The sequence below is a fragment of the Crinia signifera genome, chromosome 5, assembly GCF_055691185.1.
Source record: "Crinia signifera chromosome 5, ASM5569118v1, whole genome shotgun sequence".
Lineage (NCBI taxonomy): Eukaryota > Metazoa > Chordata > Amphibia > Anura > Myobatrachidae > Crinia > Crinia signifera.
The window spans coordinates 148026599-148048181 of record NC_139221.1 but is presented as its reverse complement, the minus strand read 5'-3'; the positions used below and the strand labels follow the sequence as shown (position 1 = coordinate 148048181).

General features: G+C 41.4%; 1 protein-coding gene across 1 annotated transcript in view; it reads left to right on the top strand.

Annotated features, from left to right (window-relative positions):
- MYO10 (myosin X) overlaps positions 1-21583 on the top strand; it is a 221199-nt gene that overhangs the window by 66670 nt on the left and 132946 nt on the right. The gene's annotated exons all lie outside the window — the stretch shown is intronic.

The window sequence follows — 21583 nt, the reverse complement described above, 5'->3', positions numbered from 1 at the left end:
GAGAAAAACACTTTTTTTTTTTACATTTACTATCCCGAAAATTCGGCAATTCATATTCGTATTGATAGCACATCAATACGAATACGAATTGCCGTATTTTCGGGATAGTAAATGTCAAAAATGAGTGTATTTCTGGATACAAATACACATATTTTTTTACATATTTCCTTTAGTAAATTTCCCCCATTATGTTTCCTCCATTGCACCATGGAGGGACTGCAGCAGTTCCTCCTTTTCAGCTTCAGCTCCATAGCTGTCACCCTATGGGCAGTATTCAATGAGAAAAATTTGCCGTGTTTTATGGCGAGTTTGTGCTTTTCTCGCGTTGGATGGAGAATTTTGGTCTCAAAAAGCGAGCAACCCTATTCAACGTGCACTTCTCGCCGTCTTTCTAAGTGATTTTCGCCGTGTCTCTCCGTGTAGCAATTCTCCATCTTTTAATGGAGAAGTGGAATGTGAACTTTTAAAATAAAAGTTTTTTTGTTTTAATTTTGGTGTAAAAAAATCAGGAATTTTATTCTGTGAAAAAGCATGCTATTTTTATTCATGTGCTTAGCGCATAGCACATGAATATATATTTAATTAAAAAAAAATTTTTTTTTTACACAGAGCAGCCAGCAGGGGGCCGGGAGCCGAGAGCCGCTCATTAGATATTCATATATTCACTGCACCCGATCATTACATATGCACGATCGGGTGTAGTGAATACCCGGTCCCCTGTTGGCTCTCCCGGGGGGCAGCCTGTGCTGCCTGGCTCCCGGGGAGCCCACCTCCCCCCCACATACGTTCTGGGGCAGGCAGGGAGAATTCCATCTCCCTGCCTGCCACCGTCCCACGGCTCCCTGCAGCGGACGCTCGTAAGATTCGCCACAAGGGGCAACGAGCCCCTCCGACATTGAATACTGGGAGAGCGAGTGGCATCCAGCCCTCCGGAACACAGCGAGTGTGCAGCGAATCCTAAACAGGATTCGCTGCACACGGCGATATTTTACATTGAATACTGCCCTATGTCTTGGGAGGGCTCAGATCACTTAAGCTACTTTAACATTATGGGGGCTATTCAATTGTTGTGTGTAGTAGCTCCCATCTAAAGGGTCAGGGAGCTATTTAATTATCCAGAGGTGCGAGCAGAAATCTGCTTAAAGTAGGGATTTGACAGGTGTGTGCTGTAACTACAGTGGAAGGAAAGCAGCCACTGCGGGAATTAAGTGGGACATTCAGTTGGTCAAACGAAACAATTCAAGAGCTCCCAGTAATGTTTTGTGAATGTAGTTAGATAAATGATCTACAGTATATAATAAGAATGTCTATCCCATCTCCAAAATGGATACATGAGGCATTGTGACAAAGGGGGTTATTCTAGTCCATTCTTTCTGACAAAATCCTTCTTAGATGGACAAAACCATGTGCACTGCGGGTGGGGCAGATGTAACTTGTGCAGAGAGAATTAGATTTGGGTGGGGTTTTTCTTCAAAGTGAGATCTATATTGAAGTGTAAAATCATGCAGTCAGTATTTTCCCTGCACAGAAACAAAATAACTCACCCAAATCTAATTCTCTCTGCACATGTTACATCTGCCCCTCCTGCAGTGCACATGGTTTTGTCCATCTAAGAAGGATTTTGTCAGAAAGAATTAACTAGAATAAACCCCAAATATACAAGCTTGTAAATGATCAACTTCTATGTGGTTCTTGGAGATAAAAAATGTAGACAGTGGATTGTTTATATCTATGTAGCGTTGCTGAGTCGACACCATTATATCGACATGCAGAAATGTCAACATGGGCCTAGGTCAACATGGGTGTAGATGAACATGTCATTAGGTCGACACAAGCATTAGGTCGACATGGGCAAGGTTTTTTGAGCCGACATGTGCGACAGGCGGTATTTCATGCCCTACCATCCACTAGGGCGTGGTGGGAGAATAAAATATTGTGCCAAGCGTAGCGAGGCACCATACCCGAAGCATGGCAAGCACAGCGAGCCATGCGAGGGGACGCGGTGCTACGTTTCGGTGTCCATATCGACTGTGTCGACATTCGGGTCAAAAACCAGTGAAAAACACCATGTCGACTTTTTAACTGTCAACCTTGCCCATGTTGACCTAATGCTTGTGTCGACCTAATGACATGTCAATTTACACCCATGTAATCTTTTCTGCATGTCGACCTAATGGTGTCGACCCAATGCATGTCGACCTAACTGCTAACCTTATGATCCATACCCAAAAATAGTGTAATGGAGAAATGTAGCTAAGTATAAATAATCCATTTATTTCATGTATATAAATCAATGTCTTTCCGGTATGGTAATGCCTCATAGTGCTTTTACTTGTACTTTATTATGGAGTAAGCTTAATGTGAAGTACTTGCTTCCAGTTTGGCAGGGTTGAAATAGTTTATTTTATCTTTTGGACACTGCTGAGCATGGCGTTTTAGCTCTGTTTGCCTGAGGAGGACTTAGATCATCTGGTTAATTATCTTCATCGGCCAATCACCACTCCTGCAATCACTGCTATAGTAACGGATGTGTCAGTTCAGTTATTTCTGTCTCAGAGTAGCTACATGTATTTTTGATCATTTATAATATAAAAAGCCTGAATATCCACATATGCATAATTAAACATCATCCATAATAATTTTAAGAACAGTTATGAAGTATTGAGGAATATTTACTAACATCATGGGTGAAATTTAATAGGATGAGAGATTCAGAAAGTGAGAGATTTTGTAAGAAATCTCCAGGTTTTTTAAAGTGGCAATCATTTACACTGCAAACAGGGGCGTAGGGAGGGCAGAGCCACTGGAGCACACGCTGGAGGGCCCCCCCCCCCACACACCCCCGCAAATGAACCCCGGGCTGGGAGTCGGAACTCGCTTAATGTGCCTCAGCTGCCCTCAGGCTCATCTGTGTGCTGTGGCTGCCCTACCCGGCGCCTGCCTGCCCACCCGCCAGACTGGATAGGCGCTATCCCTGCTCCATGGCTCTGCTGATCTCCACAATGATGTATGGTGCAGTGTGCTGCCGCTGCGCTTGTTGCAGTATATGACTGGCAATGGCGCCGGCAGCGAAGGGCTGCATGTAGTGGCCTCCTCCCCCAAAACATGACAGATCGGCACCGCTGCACGAGTGATGTGCGGTCAGGTGAAAGACCACACATCACATCCTCCGCCTTCTCCCCTCTGTGCTCCCGGTGGGGCTCCCAGCTTGCTGGGTAGCTAGGGTATCCTAGGCTTCCTCTGCCCCCATCCTACTAAGGCTGTCCCTGGGACTCCCGGCCTCCTCCTCCAATGGTGCTGCCTCATCCTTGCATTAGTACCGACACTGACTCCGCCCCCAAACCTGCTTGTGAACTCCACAAGGCAGGGATCCAGCTGGGGTAGTAGGTACAGAACAGAGCCAAATTTTGACCCAGCAACAGGCAAGTTGGAAGGGGAGGGGTTAAATAGAAATATAAGGGGGAAAGTTATAGAAGAGGGAAAGTTATAGAAGGGGAGGGGCTCATTATGGGGGTGAAGGGATAATTGCTTTTGTGGGAGTTAATGTTTTTATTATATTGAGGGAGGTAATGATTGATTAAATGATGTTAATTAAATGACTTGTTATGTGAGAGGAAGAGGAGGGAATACTGACAGGTTCTGTAAGTATACTTACCAAACCTATCAGGATTCCCTCCTGTGGGATCGCCATGCTGTGGGATTCTGACCACCGACATCCCTGCCGTCGGTTATGCTACACAGCATCAGCCATGTTTAGGTCTAAATAAATCAACTATAACATGCCACCACGCCTCAAATTCATTACAGGGGGGCGCAAAACATGCCCTTGCTCCGGGCACCATCGCACCTAGCTACACTGCTGACTGCAAAGTCAAACTGGTTTTGCAGTGTAAATGATTGCCGCTTTAAAATGACTAGAGATTTCTTACCAAATCTCTCACTTTCTGAATCTCTCATCCTATTAGATTTTCACCCCATATTTGAATTTGCACTAAACTAGATCAATGAAGCAGACATTTGCATCCATAGAGCATGGAGCTTGTGTTCACTGGGCCAGAGTTTCCTGAGCATGCACATAGCTTCAGGAAAATGGTGCAGACACCATTTACCCTGTGATTTCTGCATCATTGGTGAAAAAATATAAGAATAGTCTATGTCACAGGTCTTCAACCTGTGGCCCTCCAGATGTAGTAGAACTACATTTCCCAGCATGTCCTGACAGTTTTGGCATGCTCTTATAGGAAAAAATGTGGCAATGCATGCTGGAACATGTAGTTTCACAACATCTGGAGGGCCATAGGTTGAAGACACATGGTCTATGTGAACCATGGGCACCACACATCCTGCATGCATTTTAGATACACATCTGTATCTGTTTTTTTGTCTTGTTTTTAGATTTGCATTAAGTTCCGGGCACATAATGTAAATCAACCTGTTATTGTCTATTACTTGGAATATAGTTGTATGTATGATATTACTTAATTTTCTGTGGCAGGTGCTGGTCTGGCCCTCCAGCCAAGCTCCCCACATTTGCATGTAAAGACAGAGAGAATTATAACACACAATCCCGGGTCAGGACGTCCTGACAGCCGTGATCCTGGCCCGTTTTGCCCGCCTGCATATCGACAGGCGGGATGCAATATCCCACCTGCCGATCACCAAAAGGGGGCGTGTCCGTGTAAACGGCCGTGGATTGTCGAGATACGGCCTTGATCGCTACAATCTGCCTGCATGGTGCCCTAAGGTTGTCTATGTGCTATAACACTGCATGACAGTATAAACCTTTGACACTGGAATTAGTACCAAAAGTAATTGAATTAAGGAACTATTAATATGCATCGGAATAGCAGCATTGCACAGATGACTGTATTTTTTACAAAACAGATCACAGGTAAACATAGATAGAAAAGTACAAGTAACAATAATAATACATAGGCTATAAAAATGTTATATAACATACAGTACTAAAGCAAATATTCTCAAGTAATGCCTTTATTAGGGGCAAGTGTATTAATTACATTAATTACAAATATCAACATTTAGAAATAACTTTTTTAGCAAATGTATCAAAAAGAATAAAATTCAAAATGGAAGCATCTGATGTGTACTGTGAACTGAGGGAGTAGGGGACGAAAGCTGGGGATAGTCATTGAAAGAATTTGAAAAGAAAAGGTGGACAATCGGAGCTCTAGATGGCGTTATCTAACACACCTAAATGACAGGAAAATTTTTTGGTACTTGTTTCCTAGCACGGCGCCACCGATTTTAAATGTATAAAATCGGGTCGATCGACCAAATCGCATGCGATGCGATCGACCCGACCGACCTGATTTTTACATTGGAACCAATGTTAAATGGTCCCTGAGACCCGATTTTACATTGGCCCCAATGTTAAATGCACCCCATTTTTCACTGTATGCCCCCCATTGTTAACGCCACAATCAACGTCAACCTGAAGCGCGGCGAGCGGCGGCGGTACGCGTCCTCTGACCTTTTCACTATCCACGTCGGCGTGGAGTTGATTTTATATAGTGTGGCGAGCGGACGCGCATTACTTCAGACGTATTACGCGTCTCCTCGCGGGGCACGCTACGCTCGCCACGCTTCGGGCTCGCCACACTATGTAAAATCAACTCCACGCCGAAGTAGATAGTGGGGGTATGAAAAGGTTGGAGGACGCGTACCGCCGCCCCTCACGGGCTCGCTGCGCTCGCCACCCTTCGGGTTCACGTTGATCGTGGCGTGCCGTTAACAATGGGGGGCATTTGACATAATTCACCATCAGGGTGGGTTTACAATAAAAAATCGGGTCTGGGGGCCATTTAACATTGGTTCCAATGTAAAATCGGGTCTCAGGGACCCTTTTTACGTTGGTTCCAATGTAAAAATCGGGTCGGTTGTGTCGTTCGCATCGCATGCCATTATAATGGCATGCGATGCGACCGATTTTCAAAGTGCGTTCAAAACGTGTTTAAAGCCCGAAAATCGGGTCGGTCGGGTCCCATCGCATATCTTAAGTTAAGGTATGCGATGGGACCCGACGGGCGCCGTGCTAGGAAACAAGTACCGTTTTTTTTTCATGTGAGGTACATATTAATATCTGTGTGTTTTTACATGATATCAGGGAAATAAGCAGACTTCTCAAATTCAAGATTTATCTTTCATAAAACTCTTGACTTTATATTATATAGTATATTTATATTACTGTAGATGTAGTCAATTATTGCAGTTTATAGTTTTTGTTTAGTTATTTTTCCATATTTCATTACTGGTGCTTTGTGTTTGTGTCATGGGTGCTGCAGGTAATGAACATCAATATAAATTCACTAAATTGGTGATTGGGCCAATACACCAGAACAAGATTGTACCCAAGCATACAATCTCGATGGGTTGTATGACGGATTGCATGCAGATTGTGTGCACACAATCGTGCAGTGCGCGGTACTGCAGTTTATTTATTATTTATTTATTTATTTACAGTTTCTTATATATCGCATCAGATTCCGTTGCGCTTTACAATAGTAGACAGTGATAAAACAAACTGGGTAACAACAGACAGGCTTCGAGGTAGGAGAGCCCTGCTGCAAGTTTACAATCTAAAGGAGTTAGATTGTAGTTCAAATGGTTGTTGCTCTGATCAGATGTGCTGCATGTCTGATCAGTCGTGATTGGGATCAGATTGCATGTGTTTTTAAGCACATGCAATAGATCATTGCCGCCGCCTTCCCCTGCACTCCTCCACCCGCCGCCATCCCACTGTACTCCACCTGCCGCCTCTGTCTTCTCCAGTACACTTCCGCCCGCCACCGCTGCCTCCCGCTCACTTCTTCACCTAGGGGGAGACAGACGCTAGAGATCATATTTGACTTCTAGCATCTGACAGGGAGAACAGCGCTATGTGTCTGACAGAATCGCAAAGGGCCGTGTACACATTTGATTTAGACTACATAGTACAGATCTGTAAGATATAGTCTTGTCTGCACAGTCTATCTTTCTATTCGAGTTTGATGCTGTGGGGCCGCGCATCGGGATCGAATCAAAATCAAATGCGCTAGATTTCCATTCATATTTGATTTGATTTTGATTTGATTTTGCTTATATAAGCAAAACAAATAGAAAATAGACAAAATTGAACCATGTGTATGCCCCAGTAAAGTTCACCTGTATAGAAGAGCTACTCAGCCTTATTGGTTTCCTTGACCCCTAAATGTGTTGTTTGGAAAAGTAAAAGGAGGTTTGTGTGGCCTATGTACATTTATTGATGGGCATTGAAGGCACTTCCTATAAAATAACGTTTGATATTAAATGAATTTACAATATAGGTGTGAGGTCCCTCGAGGGTAAAAGTGACGTAAGTTGTATGTGATAAGAATGCTTTGAAGAGGTCTTTAAGCTGATCTGTACCAGCATCGAACAAGTTATTGTAATGTATACTTCTGCCTTCCCACACTTTATAGAATATGCATGGAATGCAAGGCTTTATTAACAGGAAACCTCAGTCTTGATATGAAATAAAAGCCAGCCTTAATCCACTTCTATGTTTGGAGCAGCATTCTTTTCAGTTGTGCAAAAATCAGCCTCCAGCTGCAGAGTATCATATGTGGTGTCAGAGAATGAAACAAAACCCTGCAGAAGACAACAACTACATAAAACTAATTAGTTAAGAATTTATATTTTGCATGCAAAAAGGAAAAATTAAGTTTTAAAAGAAAGTCAGAATATATTTTTTAAATTCATTGTGTAGATAAATGATACATTGGGGCAGATGTATTAAGCCTTAACAAAAGATAAATGTAAGGGTGATAAGGAGAGATAAACATCCAGCCAATCAGCTCCTTACTGACTTTTTTCAATCACAGGCTGTAACATGGCAGTTAGCAGGTGATTGACTGGACGTTTATCTCTCCTTATCACCCTTGGATTTATCTCTTGTTAAAGCTTAATACATCTGCCCGATTGTTCTATGTCTTATACCCCGTTTACACAGCCGGAAAAAAACGAGTCAGCTGCGGGTCAGACCCGGATCATCGGCGGTGTAAATGGGGTATATCCGTGTCCATTTACACGGGTCCTCTACCCAGGTCTTGACCTGGGTAGAACCCGGATAAGACCCATGTAAATGGCGGTGTAAATGGTCCCGCTGCGGGTGCCTGCACTGCTGCTATATTATTTAAGGCAGGGCTGACCCAGGTTCAGTGTAAATGGTGCAGACCCAGGTCCGACCCAGGTCAAAGTGCTGTGTAAATGGGGTATAAAGCAGGGTCAGACCCTGGATACTCCAGCATTCAAAGACCAGGGTCCGACCAGGGTTTTTGGTGTAAAAGGGGTATTAGAAACTGGTTGCAGCTATCACAGTCCTGGTATGAGACCCTACCTTTCCAGACGCTGGTGGTTCCATGGAGTGGCTTCCTGGGCTTGCGGAGGCTTTCGGTCAAAGTGGCATCTTCCGTGCCTGGGGCTGTGCTTCCCAGAATGTTATTTCTGTTTATGGTATCTGCACCACAACAGGCATGTCCAGCCAGGCTCAGCCTATCTGGTCCAGCAACACCAGCCAGTTCTAGACAGGCGCAGCCTATTTGGGTCCAGACAGTTCCCAGACTAATGAATCCCACTTCAATCCCAAGCCAACGTATCCTGTTCCAGTTCCAAACTGGTGCACTGCTTCCTTAGTCCAATGCAGCTCTCTCTATATTTCCAGTTGCCCACATGGCCTTTATATATGCACACAAACTACATTGAACCTCGTAGTTTCCAGCCCTCTAGCATCTGATGTCCACAAAGACCTAAAACTAGCTCAAAAACACAAATAAGCCAAACCCAGTTCGTAACAGTAACATAATTCTCAGATACATCTGAAGTCACCTTTTACAAGTAAAAGGGACAATGAAATAAAAGTGATATATAAATAAGCTATAGCAGAAATTTAAAGGCATGATTATGTGTTGATCAAATATAATTATTTCATGCCAATGACAGTCTCTTGGTGTTACTATAACAGTTAATGTAGCCATTTATTATACAGCAGACCCGTGTAACTTTATTTATTATGTATTAACAGGTTCTTATATAATGCAGCAATTTCTGCTGCGCTTTACTTTCTTGACTTAATAGCAAAAGCTGGAGAAAAGTGTCATGATCTTTAAATGCAATATCAATTAAATTATTCCACCCTCTATCAAATGCTGTTGGAGCTTGCCACACCTTGGGTGTATACAGCTCCTTTATCCTTGATTCATATAAATCCAAATGTCACACTTATATGCACTACAGCTATGTTTTCTGGGTGTAGACATGTAGAATTGTGCAATCACATTGCCATAACTTTAAAGGTACATAACACTGTTTCCGGTGTCTTCTGCCAGACATAACTAAATTGATGTCTAGCTCAATTATCTTTCTTATGAATGAACATTGTGTGGAATATATATAAACATTTTCTATTCCACACCCTTATTTTTCTGTGCAAATATCTATCGATCTATCTATCTATCTATCTATCTATCTATCTATCTATCTATCTATCTATCTATCTTCATACAGTATATACATTCCTATACCATAGAGCAGGGGTGGCCACAGCTGTCCTCAAGATCTACGAAAAGTTAATGTGTTTCAGGCAACCCATGGATCTATGGGGCAGATGTATTAAGCTTTAACTAGAGATAAATCCAAGGGTGATAAGGAGAGATAAACGTCCAGCCAATCACCTGCTAACTGCCATGTTACAGGCTGTGTTTGAAAAAAGTCAGTTAGCAGGTGATTGGCTGGACGTTTATCTCTCCTTATCACCCTTGCATTTATCTCTTGTTAAGGCTTAATACATCTGCCCCTATAATAGGAATGAATGCAGCATGTTTGAAAATGTGACAGTTAGAGACTACAGCTGTGCTCCAGATAATCGATTTGGAAAACATGGACCGTTGGTAGATCTAGAGGACCGGTTTGGCCACCTCTGCCTTGGGGTGAAGGATATTGCCCTATACATCAATAGGATAATCTTCACTAATGATACAATTAGATGGTCTAGCCCAGCGGTTATCAAACTGTGGATCCTGACCCCAAAAGGGTCCCAACCATCTCAGCATGGGGTTGTCACTCCATGTTGCTGACCAACCGGCTAATAACTTCTCTGATCTCTCAGTCAGTGATTCAAGGAGTTTGAAAAATCTGTTTAATTGGCTGTTACCTTAGATGCTCCCATCATTTTGTGCCCCCACATAGTTGCCATGCATGTGCGGTTTGACCACGCATTTTGCGACCATTCTACAGTAACTTGCTGGGGTCCTGTAATAATTTTTATTGTCTGATGGGGTCCCAGCGCAAAATAGTTTGAGTACCCCTGATCTAGCCTATACATCAAGCATGCTTGTCCTGCTGTTGCCATCTCAGGATACCAATAACAAAGCAATATTATATAGAGAAGAAAATGTGTTATTAATTCCAAGGTGAGTATTTGGTACTTGTGTAATATCTGGGCGCCCGATTTTTTCATTGTATTGCATCGCATCGCATTGCACTACTTAAGGCATGCAATGCAATGCAATGTGATTTTTCATTGTAAAGACCAGATTTTTAATTGTATAGTCACCCATGGGTGATTTCATACCCCCACTATCCAACTACGCATGGAGTTGATTTTATATAGTGTGGTGAGCGCAGCGAGCCACCGAGCCCGAAGCGTGGCGAGCCCCGCGAGGGGACGCAGAAAACATGTAAAGTAATCTGTGCCACGCTTCGCATTGCATGCCTTAAGTAGTGGCATGCAATGAAAAAATCGGGCGCCCTGATAATACACAAATACAGAGTATTTTTTACTCCTTGCATTTTGTTACACAAATTTATCCAAAAAGTAGAACTAAAGACAGGGTCTAAGCATAAAGTTCCATTGTAAATGAGGGAAATGGCTATCTGGATAGCATGTCATATTATTTCTTCACTTGTTGAATCAGTTACAGAAAACCCAGCCTTCCTGACAAAAATTTTCAGCAATACAGGTTGAGTATCCCTTATCCAAAATGCTCGGAACCAGAAGAATTTTGGATAACGGATTATTCCGTATTCCGAATATTTTAATATTTTAATATTTCAATGATGTATTTTGAAGTATCTTGCATTTATGCTGTATAGACACATCAACCACATGAAATACACTCAAATATATTTTATTTGTTCCAAAAACAAGGTTTCAAAACATGAGACAAAGTTTGTGTACTATCTCAGGCACTGATTTTGAATACCAAGCAATAATTGTCTTGCACATATATAGTGCCAGTTACATATCATGCCCCCAGTTGTCCCAGTTACATACCATGTCCTGAGTAGTGCTGTTACAGCTGTACTCATTAAGTTTTTATCGACAATTTTTTTTTTTTTTCACTTTATGGAATGTATGGTTTTCAGAATAATTTGGATAACGGATAATCGGATAAGGGATCCTCAACCTGTACTTTTTTTTTCTTACTGCAATTTAAAAAAAAAGCCTCAATAGAAATAAAGCATTTAAAATATTTACACATTTTACAAAGGTTAAGGCATGTTTTCAAATATGCAGATAAGATGCCATCATGTAATACTGCTTTCACATTGTAGAAATGGGTAATGACACGGTATTCTTAAATGGGACTTTAAAACGGGTCTGAGCCTTGAGACCTTTCACATTGCAGGTGAAAACCGTTTTAAAAATAATTTAATACCATTCAAACATTCAACCCGTTTAACCCCCAAGGGACACGTTTCAAGCCAATGAAATAGAGCTGTTCAAACTGCCAAAAAAACGGCTTTAAAACGTGTAGGACTCTGCTTTTTAACCGTGTTGAAATACCGGTTAACTTTAACCGGTAAATCAACTTTGGCACTTTCACATTGCAGCCTTAAACGTTTTAAAATGGAAAAAAAACGGCAATATACCGTTTTAAAAGTGCGATGTGAAAGGGGTATAAATGTACTGTATTTCTCATATGCTGGTACATAACTTGAAATAGTAAGGCTTTGCTTTTTATAAATAGAACTTTAAATTCACTTGCCAGAAACTACCTTTTACTGATGTTTTTTTTATTCAGAAAACCTGGATTCTTAATCCATGTCTTCCTGTTCTGCAGGATGTGATTCAGTCCACTGTGTTTCCTGCATTTCACTGCTAGTTTCACAGTCACTTTTATCGTGTTTATAAAAAAGGTTCACAAATAATAAGGTACAGCTGTTATCTGTATCCAAAACACTATTTCATACAATGGGACATGTAACTGCTCATTAAACAATTTGCACTTTTAGCAGTTCATTGTGAGGTGGTCATTTCTGAGAGTAGACCAAAGCTTGACATAATTACTGTAATTCAAAGAGTGCCTGTGTTTTCTATGTGTAATAAACCACTGTGTCATATATCTTTTGTAACTTTCTCTTGTTAACATAAAACATGACTAGGAAGTGAGATGTGCATTAACCTGATTTTGTTCCTTTTGTTCACATTTATCCATGCAAATTTGGATCAAAATATGCAGTGTTCCAGCTAATCACCAAAACACATTTATAATCCGTATAGACCAACTAAATTTGCCGATTTAAAAACAACATACGCACTCCGTTGTAAATTGCCATACACTCCCACACAAATGAGACCTTTATTGGGACTGTCCCTCTGATATCGGTGCAGATGTAAGGTATCTATTAAGACATATCCAACACTATTTTAAGAAAATGAAAATCAGTTTAAACATGAATGGCCATTATATTAAACCAGGGGAAGCCGAACCTTTCCTCAAGGTCTACCAACAGTTCATGTTTTACAGCAACGAGTGGATGTATAGTAGGAACGAATGCAGCATGTTTGAAAATGTGACAGTTAGTAATGAATACAGCTAGGTGATTTGGAAAACATAGACTGTTGGTAGATCTTGAGGACTGGTTGTGGCCATCCATGTATTCATTGATGATTAACCATCATGCTATGACGGCTTTATGTTTTTCTGGCAATGGCTCCTCTCTGCAGCCATGGGGTGGGGGCGTGATGCTGGGCTGCCCAATCAGCAGCTGTTGGAGGGAACTAGGAACTAGAGGAGCCTGGTCCTTCTGAGATTTGCGGCTGCTGGAAGATTAACTTCCAACAGCTGCACAGTGGGCATTTCTGACTGGTAATATGGGATGCAACCATGTCAGGGAAAACCCAATCTGGTGTGGTTGCATTTTTATAAGTAGTTCTTCAAATATCTGACATTTATAATAATTATAAAAAAATTGGTCTATTTTTGCCACTTTAGTTTCTTTCATCATGAAGTCATAATGTATTATTGTGGAATTCTTCCAACTGAGCAACATTAAATAGTTTATTTCTTGACAGATTTTTGTTTCTAAATGTATTTGATAGAATTTAGAGCTTTTTAAACATGATTTAAATTCCATGAGATTTGATAGGGTATGTGGGTGAACAGCACTTGTGATGAGATCGATCTCTTGGCTTGGCCACCCCAGCACAGTAATGGTTTTGTAGTACAATGCACTCCAATTAGGATTCTATTGTATGCCATTGTCCTAATAGATTACATACAATACATTGAAGGTATATTGAGTCTACAGCAGATGTTTAACTAAAATTTGTCAGTATTTTGTTTCACCTATTTTGCTTGTCACTTTTCCATATTTTCCATTCCCTGAAGTGAAGAAGCTTTTCTAAAGCATTAATCTTCCACCACTATGCCTCATGCATGGGGAGTGTTATCTGGATGATGCAGAATGTTAGAATGCATCAAGTATATTATTTACCATTGAGAACAGAAAGTTTTCCCTAGTCCTCAGCAGACCCTAGCTACCTGCTCCCACCTCCCACATGGTTTCTGGCAAACTCTGGGTAGGATTTTATTTGAGCTTACTTCCACAGTGATCTAGTCTGTGACTCCTTTCAAGATGCGGATTGCGGAGGGTAATGAAGGACTTTCATGTCCTGTGGACAGTTTCTTTGGGGAGTATTCAATGATATATTTTTCCATGTGCAGCTAATCCTGTTTAGGATTGGCTGCACATTCGCAGGGTTCAGGAGGGCTGCAGCATTCGCTGCCAGCCCTCCCTGTCACCCTATTCAATGCAGCAGGGGCTCGCCAAATTTGTAAGCCTCCCTGCCTGCCCCAGAATTTGTGGGGGAGGGTTCCCGGGGCGCAGCCAGCAGCGGCTGCCCCCCCGGGAGGGGCAGGGGTTGGGAGCCAGGGCAGGGGTAGTAAGCCGCTCCTCTGGTCCCGCACGTAACAAGCCGGGACCAGAGTGAAGTGAATAAATTAATATTAATGAGCAGCTCCCGGCTCCCTGCCCCCTGCTGGCAAATGTGTTAAAAAATATATATAGATATTTAAAAAAAAAAAAAATTAAATATATTCATGTGCTGCAAGCACATGAATAAAAATAGCATGCCCCTTCACAGAAAAAAAAAATCAGATTTTTTGACACAAAAACCCCCCGAAAAAAACCACCTTTTTTTTTCTTATAAAAGATCACATTCCAGTTCACCTAAAAAAGATGACGAATGTAAAACGGAGAATCATGGCGAAAATCAATGGAGAAAGCAGTTCTCCATTTGAGCATTGAATACACTCTCGGCGAATCCCAGTGAAAACCCCATTAAAATACACCAGTGAATTGCAGCGAGTATGAAACGGAGAACTGGTCGCTTTCGGCGGACAGTGAACATTGAATAGGGTGAATCATATTTTCAGTGAAAAAAATTCACTGCAAGGAGTGAAAACAGACCGATTCGTCGAAAAAACAGTGAATCGGGAGCATTAAATACTGGCCTTTATCTCTAGGTCTCCGTACCCTCTGAACAAATCAAATATCAATCTTATCAATTAAATGTTCAGTTTTGAATGCTTTAATAATTATGTGATATCTCAGACAACTTATTGGAACAAGGTTTATTTTATTGTAATTATGCAATAATTATGCCTTATCTATTTTTTTATTTATATTTGTAACTCATACAGAAAAGCCCTTTCCAATGAACACATATATTGTATAGATATTATTTTGTGAGTACAGTGAACTTAATTGTTCTTTGTTCCAACTTTGACTAATCCGATAACAATAATAAACATAAAGTCATCATTTCTAAATCACATTCTAATGCAAAATACTTTTCTTTTTAATCATGTGTTTCTTTGACAAGTCAATCTGTCTGTCTGTCTGTCTGGCTGGCCCATGGCATTACCTTGAACTGTCGGTTTATTGATTAATTTATTTATTTACTGTAAATGTTCCTTCTTGTAAAGAAAATCCTAAGAAAAAACGAGTTAAGCAAAGTTCTGATGTATTGGGGGCAATTCCCTGATTCACCAAAGTCTGGGCCAAGGAGTCGGGAAAATTCAACATGTTGAATGTCTTTGATTTGCCGGTCTTGACCAAAGATTGGTAATTATAATTGACCAAAGCTTAGTGTTTTTGATTGGTGGATCTGCAATTAAAATTGTGTAAAGTTGATGTAGATGTATGGGGCCATCTATCAGTGGTTCCCAAACTTTTTTGAATCACGGGACCATAGAGTATCAGAATTTTCTTCACGCACCCGTAGTCCCAATGTTTCTTATTGAGAAATTAATTAACAAAAAATATATAAAATTAAGTAAGTTGTCTTTATATGTTATCTTTATGTTCATTATGTGGTGAGGGACAGGATTTTATTTTGTTTGTCCACATATGTAATGATTGACAACCATCAGCATTGGTTTTGCCGATTTACATTGACCATTAATCATTTGGATTGGACCACCATTCCAATGCACCTCTGCAAGTGTCCCGAGGAGCCATAGCACACAGTTTAGGAACCACTGGACTACAGATAGATAGATAGATAGATAGATAGATAGATAGATAGATCCTTTGGCTGGTTGTTGGTTACTCACTGCTTTATAATTTTTTGAAGCTTGGTGTATATGGCCCTATTTGGCTGTTTTCAATACAATTAAAGCTGTATTTATAGTTCAGTCATTTATACATTTCCAATGTCCTGACAGTGTCAGATTACCACTGCATAAAAGTGCTGATTTTATAGAGCCCATCCCTCATGTAGGGGCTAATTCAGTAAGCCCTGTAGATTACTGAAAATAGGTAATTGCGATCTTCAGCTATCTTCGCATGTGTACCAAATTTTGTGAATGCATCGCAGGGAGGGACCCAAAGTGCGGGGCGACCTTGCACTGTGCTGGTGGCCCCCCGCACGCTGCTGAGAAGAGTCGCAGCTTGCGAATCCTTGCAAAAATACAGATCAAGCTGAATCAGGCCCCTGGTCTGAAATTTTACAAGTGATTTCTTAGATAATATTTATTTTAGCCCTGTAACACTCATGTTTATTTGACACCACCTACACTGTGTACATTTATAGTGTTAACAGAATAGCGAAGTATAAAGAGCTAAATCCATGCACATGAGGATGACATACATACTTTGTTATATATGATGCCAGAGAACAGTGTGTGTAAAGGAAATCAATATGAATAAAACCATTCAATTTAATATATGACCTGAGCTGCATTTTTCAAGGACAGAGTTCTGGGGTGATTCTGCAGCATGTGTGCCAGTCATGCAAGCTAATGCAGCCTTCGGCACTTTCAGCTTGTCTCATTTGTGTTCACGTACGTGGGTCTCACTTTCCTTTAGACTGGCATTAAAGAAACAGCTGCTTAAAAGTGAAATGATAGCTTGTTATATTTAAAAAAATACAAAAAAAAAATTAGTTCTTTCAATTGAAGTAACTAGGGAATGATCTAATGAGATAATTTAACTAAGGCATTTGAAAGTCACATGCTTTAGTTTTGTGTATGCCCTTATTGTACTGCACTTGCACATAAATGCCACTGATCTCTCTAAGTGTTACATATGTGTCTACAAAAATTTAGCCTCCATGCTCTACAGGTCACGCTATACATAACACGTGAGTGCCACATGACTCGGTAGCGCCAAGTGTCTTTTTGTGCAACTTTTCTCTTCAAATGTGTATTATTCACAAAGTGGCTAGATCGGCATACAAGTGGTGTGTTACACTGTTTTCCAGTAAAACACTAGTTTTTCCATGTTCAGATACAGCTGCAGTCGCACACAGAATATAGATATATCACATATCATTTTTATCAGAGGGCAAATGACCAATTGGTCATGAAGTATGAGTATGAATAAAAATATAATCACCAAAAGGTTTGCAAGTGAACGTGACCGTCAAATAGATATAATTGTTGAGCAAATTAGAATGCTCCACTGGGGCAGGGACTGATGTGAATGTTCAAATATTCTCTGTAAAGCGCTGCGGAATATGTGTGCGCTATATAAGAACTGTTAATAAATAAATAAATATGTAGTCCACAATATAGAAAACCTGTGCTAATTCAATTTTAATTTCATATTTAAATTTCATTAGCACACACTATTATATTCCCACTTTATGCCCACTTGGATAGTAAAGAATGAAAAACCACCTTTAAAAAAAAAAATCATGAAAAATTCATAGTGACTTTTTGACTGTCGACCTTACCTATGTCAACCATAAGCTTGTGTTGACCTTTTGTCAGTGTCGACCAGTAGCGGTCAACCTAATGACTGTCGAAGTAGACATTGTCTATCCACTGACTGCATACCGTAATTAAGGAGCAGCTACATTGTGACATTCACTGAAGTCAGATATCTTTATATATTTAGATTTTATCTTAATGCTCCCTTACTATTTATATTGAGCTCCATCTATATAGCTGGCAGGCCAGTTTTTAATTAGTCCCAGTTCTGTCATTAAATCACTTCCTGTCACAGGCATTGTGCATGGTGAGACAAGTCATAGTCAATTTTGATGTTCTATGTTGTGCTCTTCATTTCAATTGGTGTATACTCCGCCACTGAAGTACCTGCCCTGGGTATGTATGGAGAGGGGCTTTACACTCTTTCCATGTTTATACAAAAACATCTCACAGGAGACTGAATACACTGCTTTTCATGTATTTCTCTTTCCTCCCCGTGTACTGAGTATTGTTAGATGAATCAAACACAGCATGGGTTACATCATAAAGATCAAAACTTTATATGAGTACGCAAGTAAGCCAGCTTGAAGCAAATGCTTCAAAATCTGGTCTGCTACCTTGTGATTGCCTCTATGTTTGTACTTGTGTGAGAGAGAAAGAGATGTAGATTCAGTTGCTGCCAACAGATACAGGTTGAGTATCCCTTATCCAAAATGCCCGGGACCAGGAGAATCTTGTAAAACGGATTATTCTGTATTTCGGAATATTTAAATATTTCAATGATGTATCTTGAGGTATCTTGCATTTATGTTGTACATGTACCAGTCTATTGTGGTTGGCACTCACATACATAGTGTGGATTGCCGTGGTGCACTAAAAAATCAGTTATGCATACATGGACCTTGGTCAGGCAATCGGCGGACTTCTCTTCATGCAAAATACCACACCAGGTAGCTCATAAACTCGAAACGTTGTTATCCTTCCTGGTGTGGTATTTTGCATGAAGAGAAGTCCGCCGATTGCCTGACCAATGTCCATGTATGCATAACTGATTTGTGTGTATACCCATATACCCGCTCAGGAGTAGGTATCTATCTGTCTGTTTGGTAGCTCATGTTGTGAACTTTGTGACTCAGGTCATCCAACCTGGGTCATGCTAAATGCATAGGGATCACCAGCGCTCACCAATGATGTAATCTCAAAGTGCTGATAGAGGGATTTCCAGAAATAGCCCAGGTCAAGTTGTAGTGTGCATGGGGTTTCAAGCCACTGTGACACATCTTGAAACTGTTCTGGACCTGTATTTGTTTTATGGTGTGAAAGGAATATAAGTGGTTAAGGAACAGTGGGGCAGATGTATTAAGCCTTAATGGTACTTGTGAGTTATCCGGGCTGCCGATTTTTTCATCGCGCCCGAAAAATCGCGGGCATCGCGTCGGTCGCGGCCATTATAAGGGGACGCGATGCCCGCGATTTCCCATAGACAGTAATGTTAAAAGACGCGATGGACCCGATTTCCCATAGACAGCAATGTTAAAATTATTACAGTAATGTTAAATGATGTGCAAAATAAAATGACAATGTGAAATGGGCCAATATGTCCATTTCACATTGGATATGTTTTAAAAAAAAATGTTTCATGGCCCCGTTAACGCCACCCCGCTATTGACGCCAACCCGAAGCGTGGCGAGCGCAGCGAGCCCGCAAGGGGCGGCGGTACGCGTCCTCCGACCTTTTCATACCCCTACTATCCACGTCGGCGTGGAGTTGAGAATAGAAAGTGTGGCGAGCGCAGCGAGCCACCGAGCCCGAAGCGTGGCGAGCGCAGCGAGCCCCGCGAGGGGACGCGGACACCTGTGAAGCCCACGAGGGGTCGCGTATACCTGTGAAGGTATCCGCGTCCCCTCGCGGGGCTTGCTGCGCTCGCCGCACTTCGGGTTCGGTGCCTCGCTGCGCTCGCCACACTTTCTATTCTCAACTCCACGCCGACATGGATAGTAGGGGTATGAAAAGGTCGGAGGACGCGTACCGCCGCCCCTCGCGGGCTCGCTGCGCTCACCACGCTTCGGGTTGGCGTCAATAGCGGGGTGGCGTTAACGGTGGTGGGGGGCCATGAATCATTTTTTAAAACATATCCAATGTGAAATGGCCATATTGGCCCATTTCACATTGTCATTTTATTTTGCACATCATTTAACATTACTGTCATACATTTAACATGGGAAATCGGGTCCAGTAATTTTAACATTACTGTCTATGGGAAATCGCGGGCATCGCGTCGGTCGCGTCGCGGCCCCTTATAACGGCCGCGACCGACGCGATGCCCGCGATTTGGGGGTAAATCGCGGGCATCGCGTTGGTCGGGTGTCCTTAAGTTAACTAAACTTAAGGACAAAATCGGCAGCCCGGATAATTCACATGTACCGCCTTAACAAGAGATAAATGCAAGGGTGATAAGAGAGATAAAGGTCCAGCCAATCCGTTCCTTACTGACTTTTTTCAAACACAGCCTGTAACATGACAGTATGGAGCTGATTGGCTGGACGTTTACCTCTCTTTGGGGTTTATTCTAGTTCATTCTTTCTGACAAAATCCTTCTTAGATGGACAAAACCATGTGCACTGCAGGGGGGCAGATGTAACATGTGCAGAGAGAATTAGATTTGGGTGAGTTATTTTTTATCTGTGCAGGGAAAATACTGACTGCATGATTTTACACTTCAATATAGATCTCACTTTGAAGTAAAACCCCACCCAAATCTAATTCTCTCTGCACAAGTTACATCTGCCCCACCCGCAGTGCACATGGTTTTGTCCATCTAAGAAGGATTTTGTCAGAAAGAATGGACTAGAATAACCCCCTTTATCGCCCTTGCATTTATCTCTTGTTAAGGCTTAATACATATGCCCCAGTGTTCCTAGTAAAAAATAGTGCTGCGGGTATGTGTGTGTATGTGTGTGTGTGTGTGTGTGTGTGTGCGCGCGTGTATATATATATATATATTATATATACACACAAACACACACACACACAGCACTATTTTGTGTACAGGTATTTTTTACTATGAAAAAATGGACACATCATTTATACCCCTTTCCCACTGCACCTATGATCTGGATCTTTGCTGGGTTGGTCAATCCGGGTTATAAGAAGGGTTAAACCTGTGTCGCCCTGTATAGGGAGATCCAGGTTCAATGTGAAAAGGGTGGACCTGGGTCGAAGCTAGCTTGTACCCGGGATGAAGATCTAAGGTCCGACCCAGCTTTAGCAATGTGAAATCTGTGGCCAGGTAAGTGAGTGATATGATTCTCAGGGTGGAACTCACTGGCATGGGTTCTCCTACTCTGAAGTCAGTGACATAATTTATACTACAGTCTGGACATATCTCATTAGTACCTGTCACCTTTTTTTTTTTTTAGGTAAACATCCAAGAAGAGAAATATTGATATATTTACTTAATCTTTTTATTCCATCAACTCTAGCACATGTAATTTTACTAAACTAAGCTAAAAATATGTTCTGCGCATTTGCTGCTTATGATTGTAAGTATTAAGAATGTGTTATAACAGCCAAAACCACAATCCCAATTGGCTGTTACCCCAGAATATTTTTTGGAACTTGCCTTAAAATAGTTTTCAGGTACCACTGTCTCTCTGCCTGAATAGCAGCATTGATCAGCATGTTTTTTTCTTTCACTGTAAAAATAGCCTTACTTTAGTCACTCTGGAACATCTGTGTCAGTAAATGTTACCCACAGTAAGCGTGTTTTTCCAGCTTAAGCAGCAAAGTTTACAATAATGACCCAAGTTTTCCTAAAACAAATAAACAAAAAAATCTGGCCTTGCTTCAGTTGCAGTGAGCACAAAGACACACTCTTCAGACAGCAGGAGCAACCTGTGGCCTTGTGTGTTGAATTAATGGGTCACCAGACCACTGCGCAAGTATTGTAAGAAGCTTCCAGAAATGCAGCCTACCTCAGCATGCGCTGCTTGCTCTGCTCATCAAAGAAAAGAACTGAGCAAGGATTAAACCAGTTGCTGTTGAGTAGACAGAATACAAGTTCTGACCTCTAGTAAGGGGCTTCACCTTTTGTACCTCATGCTGGA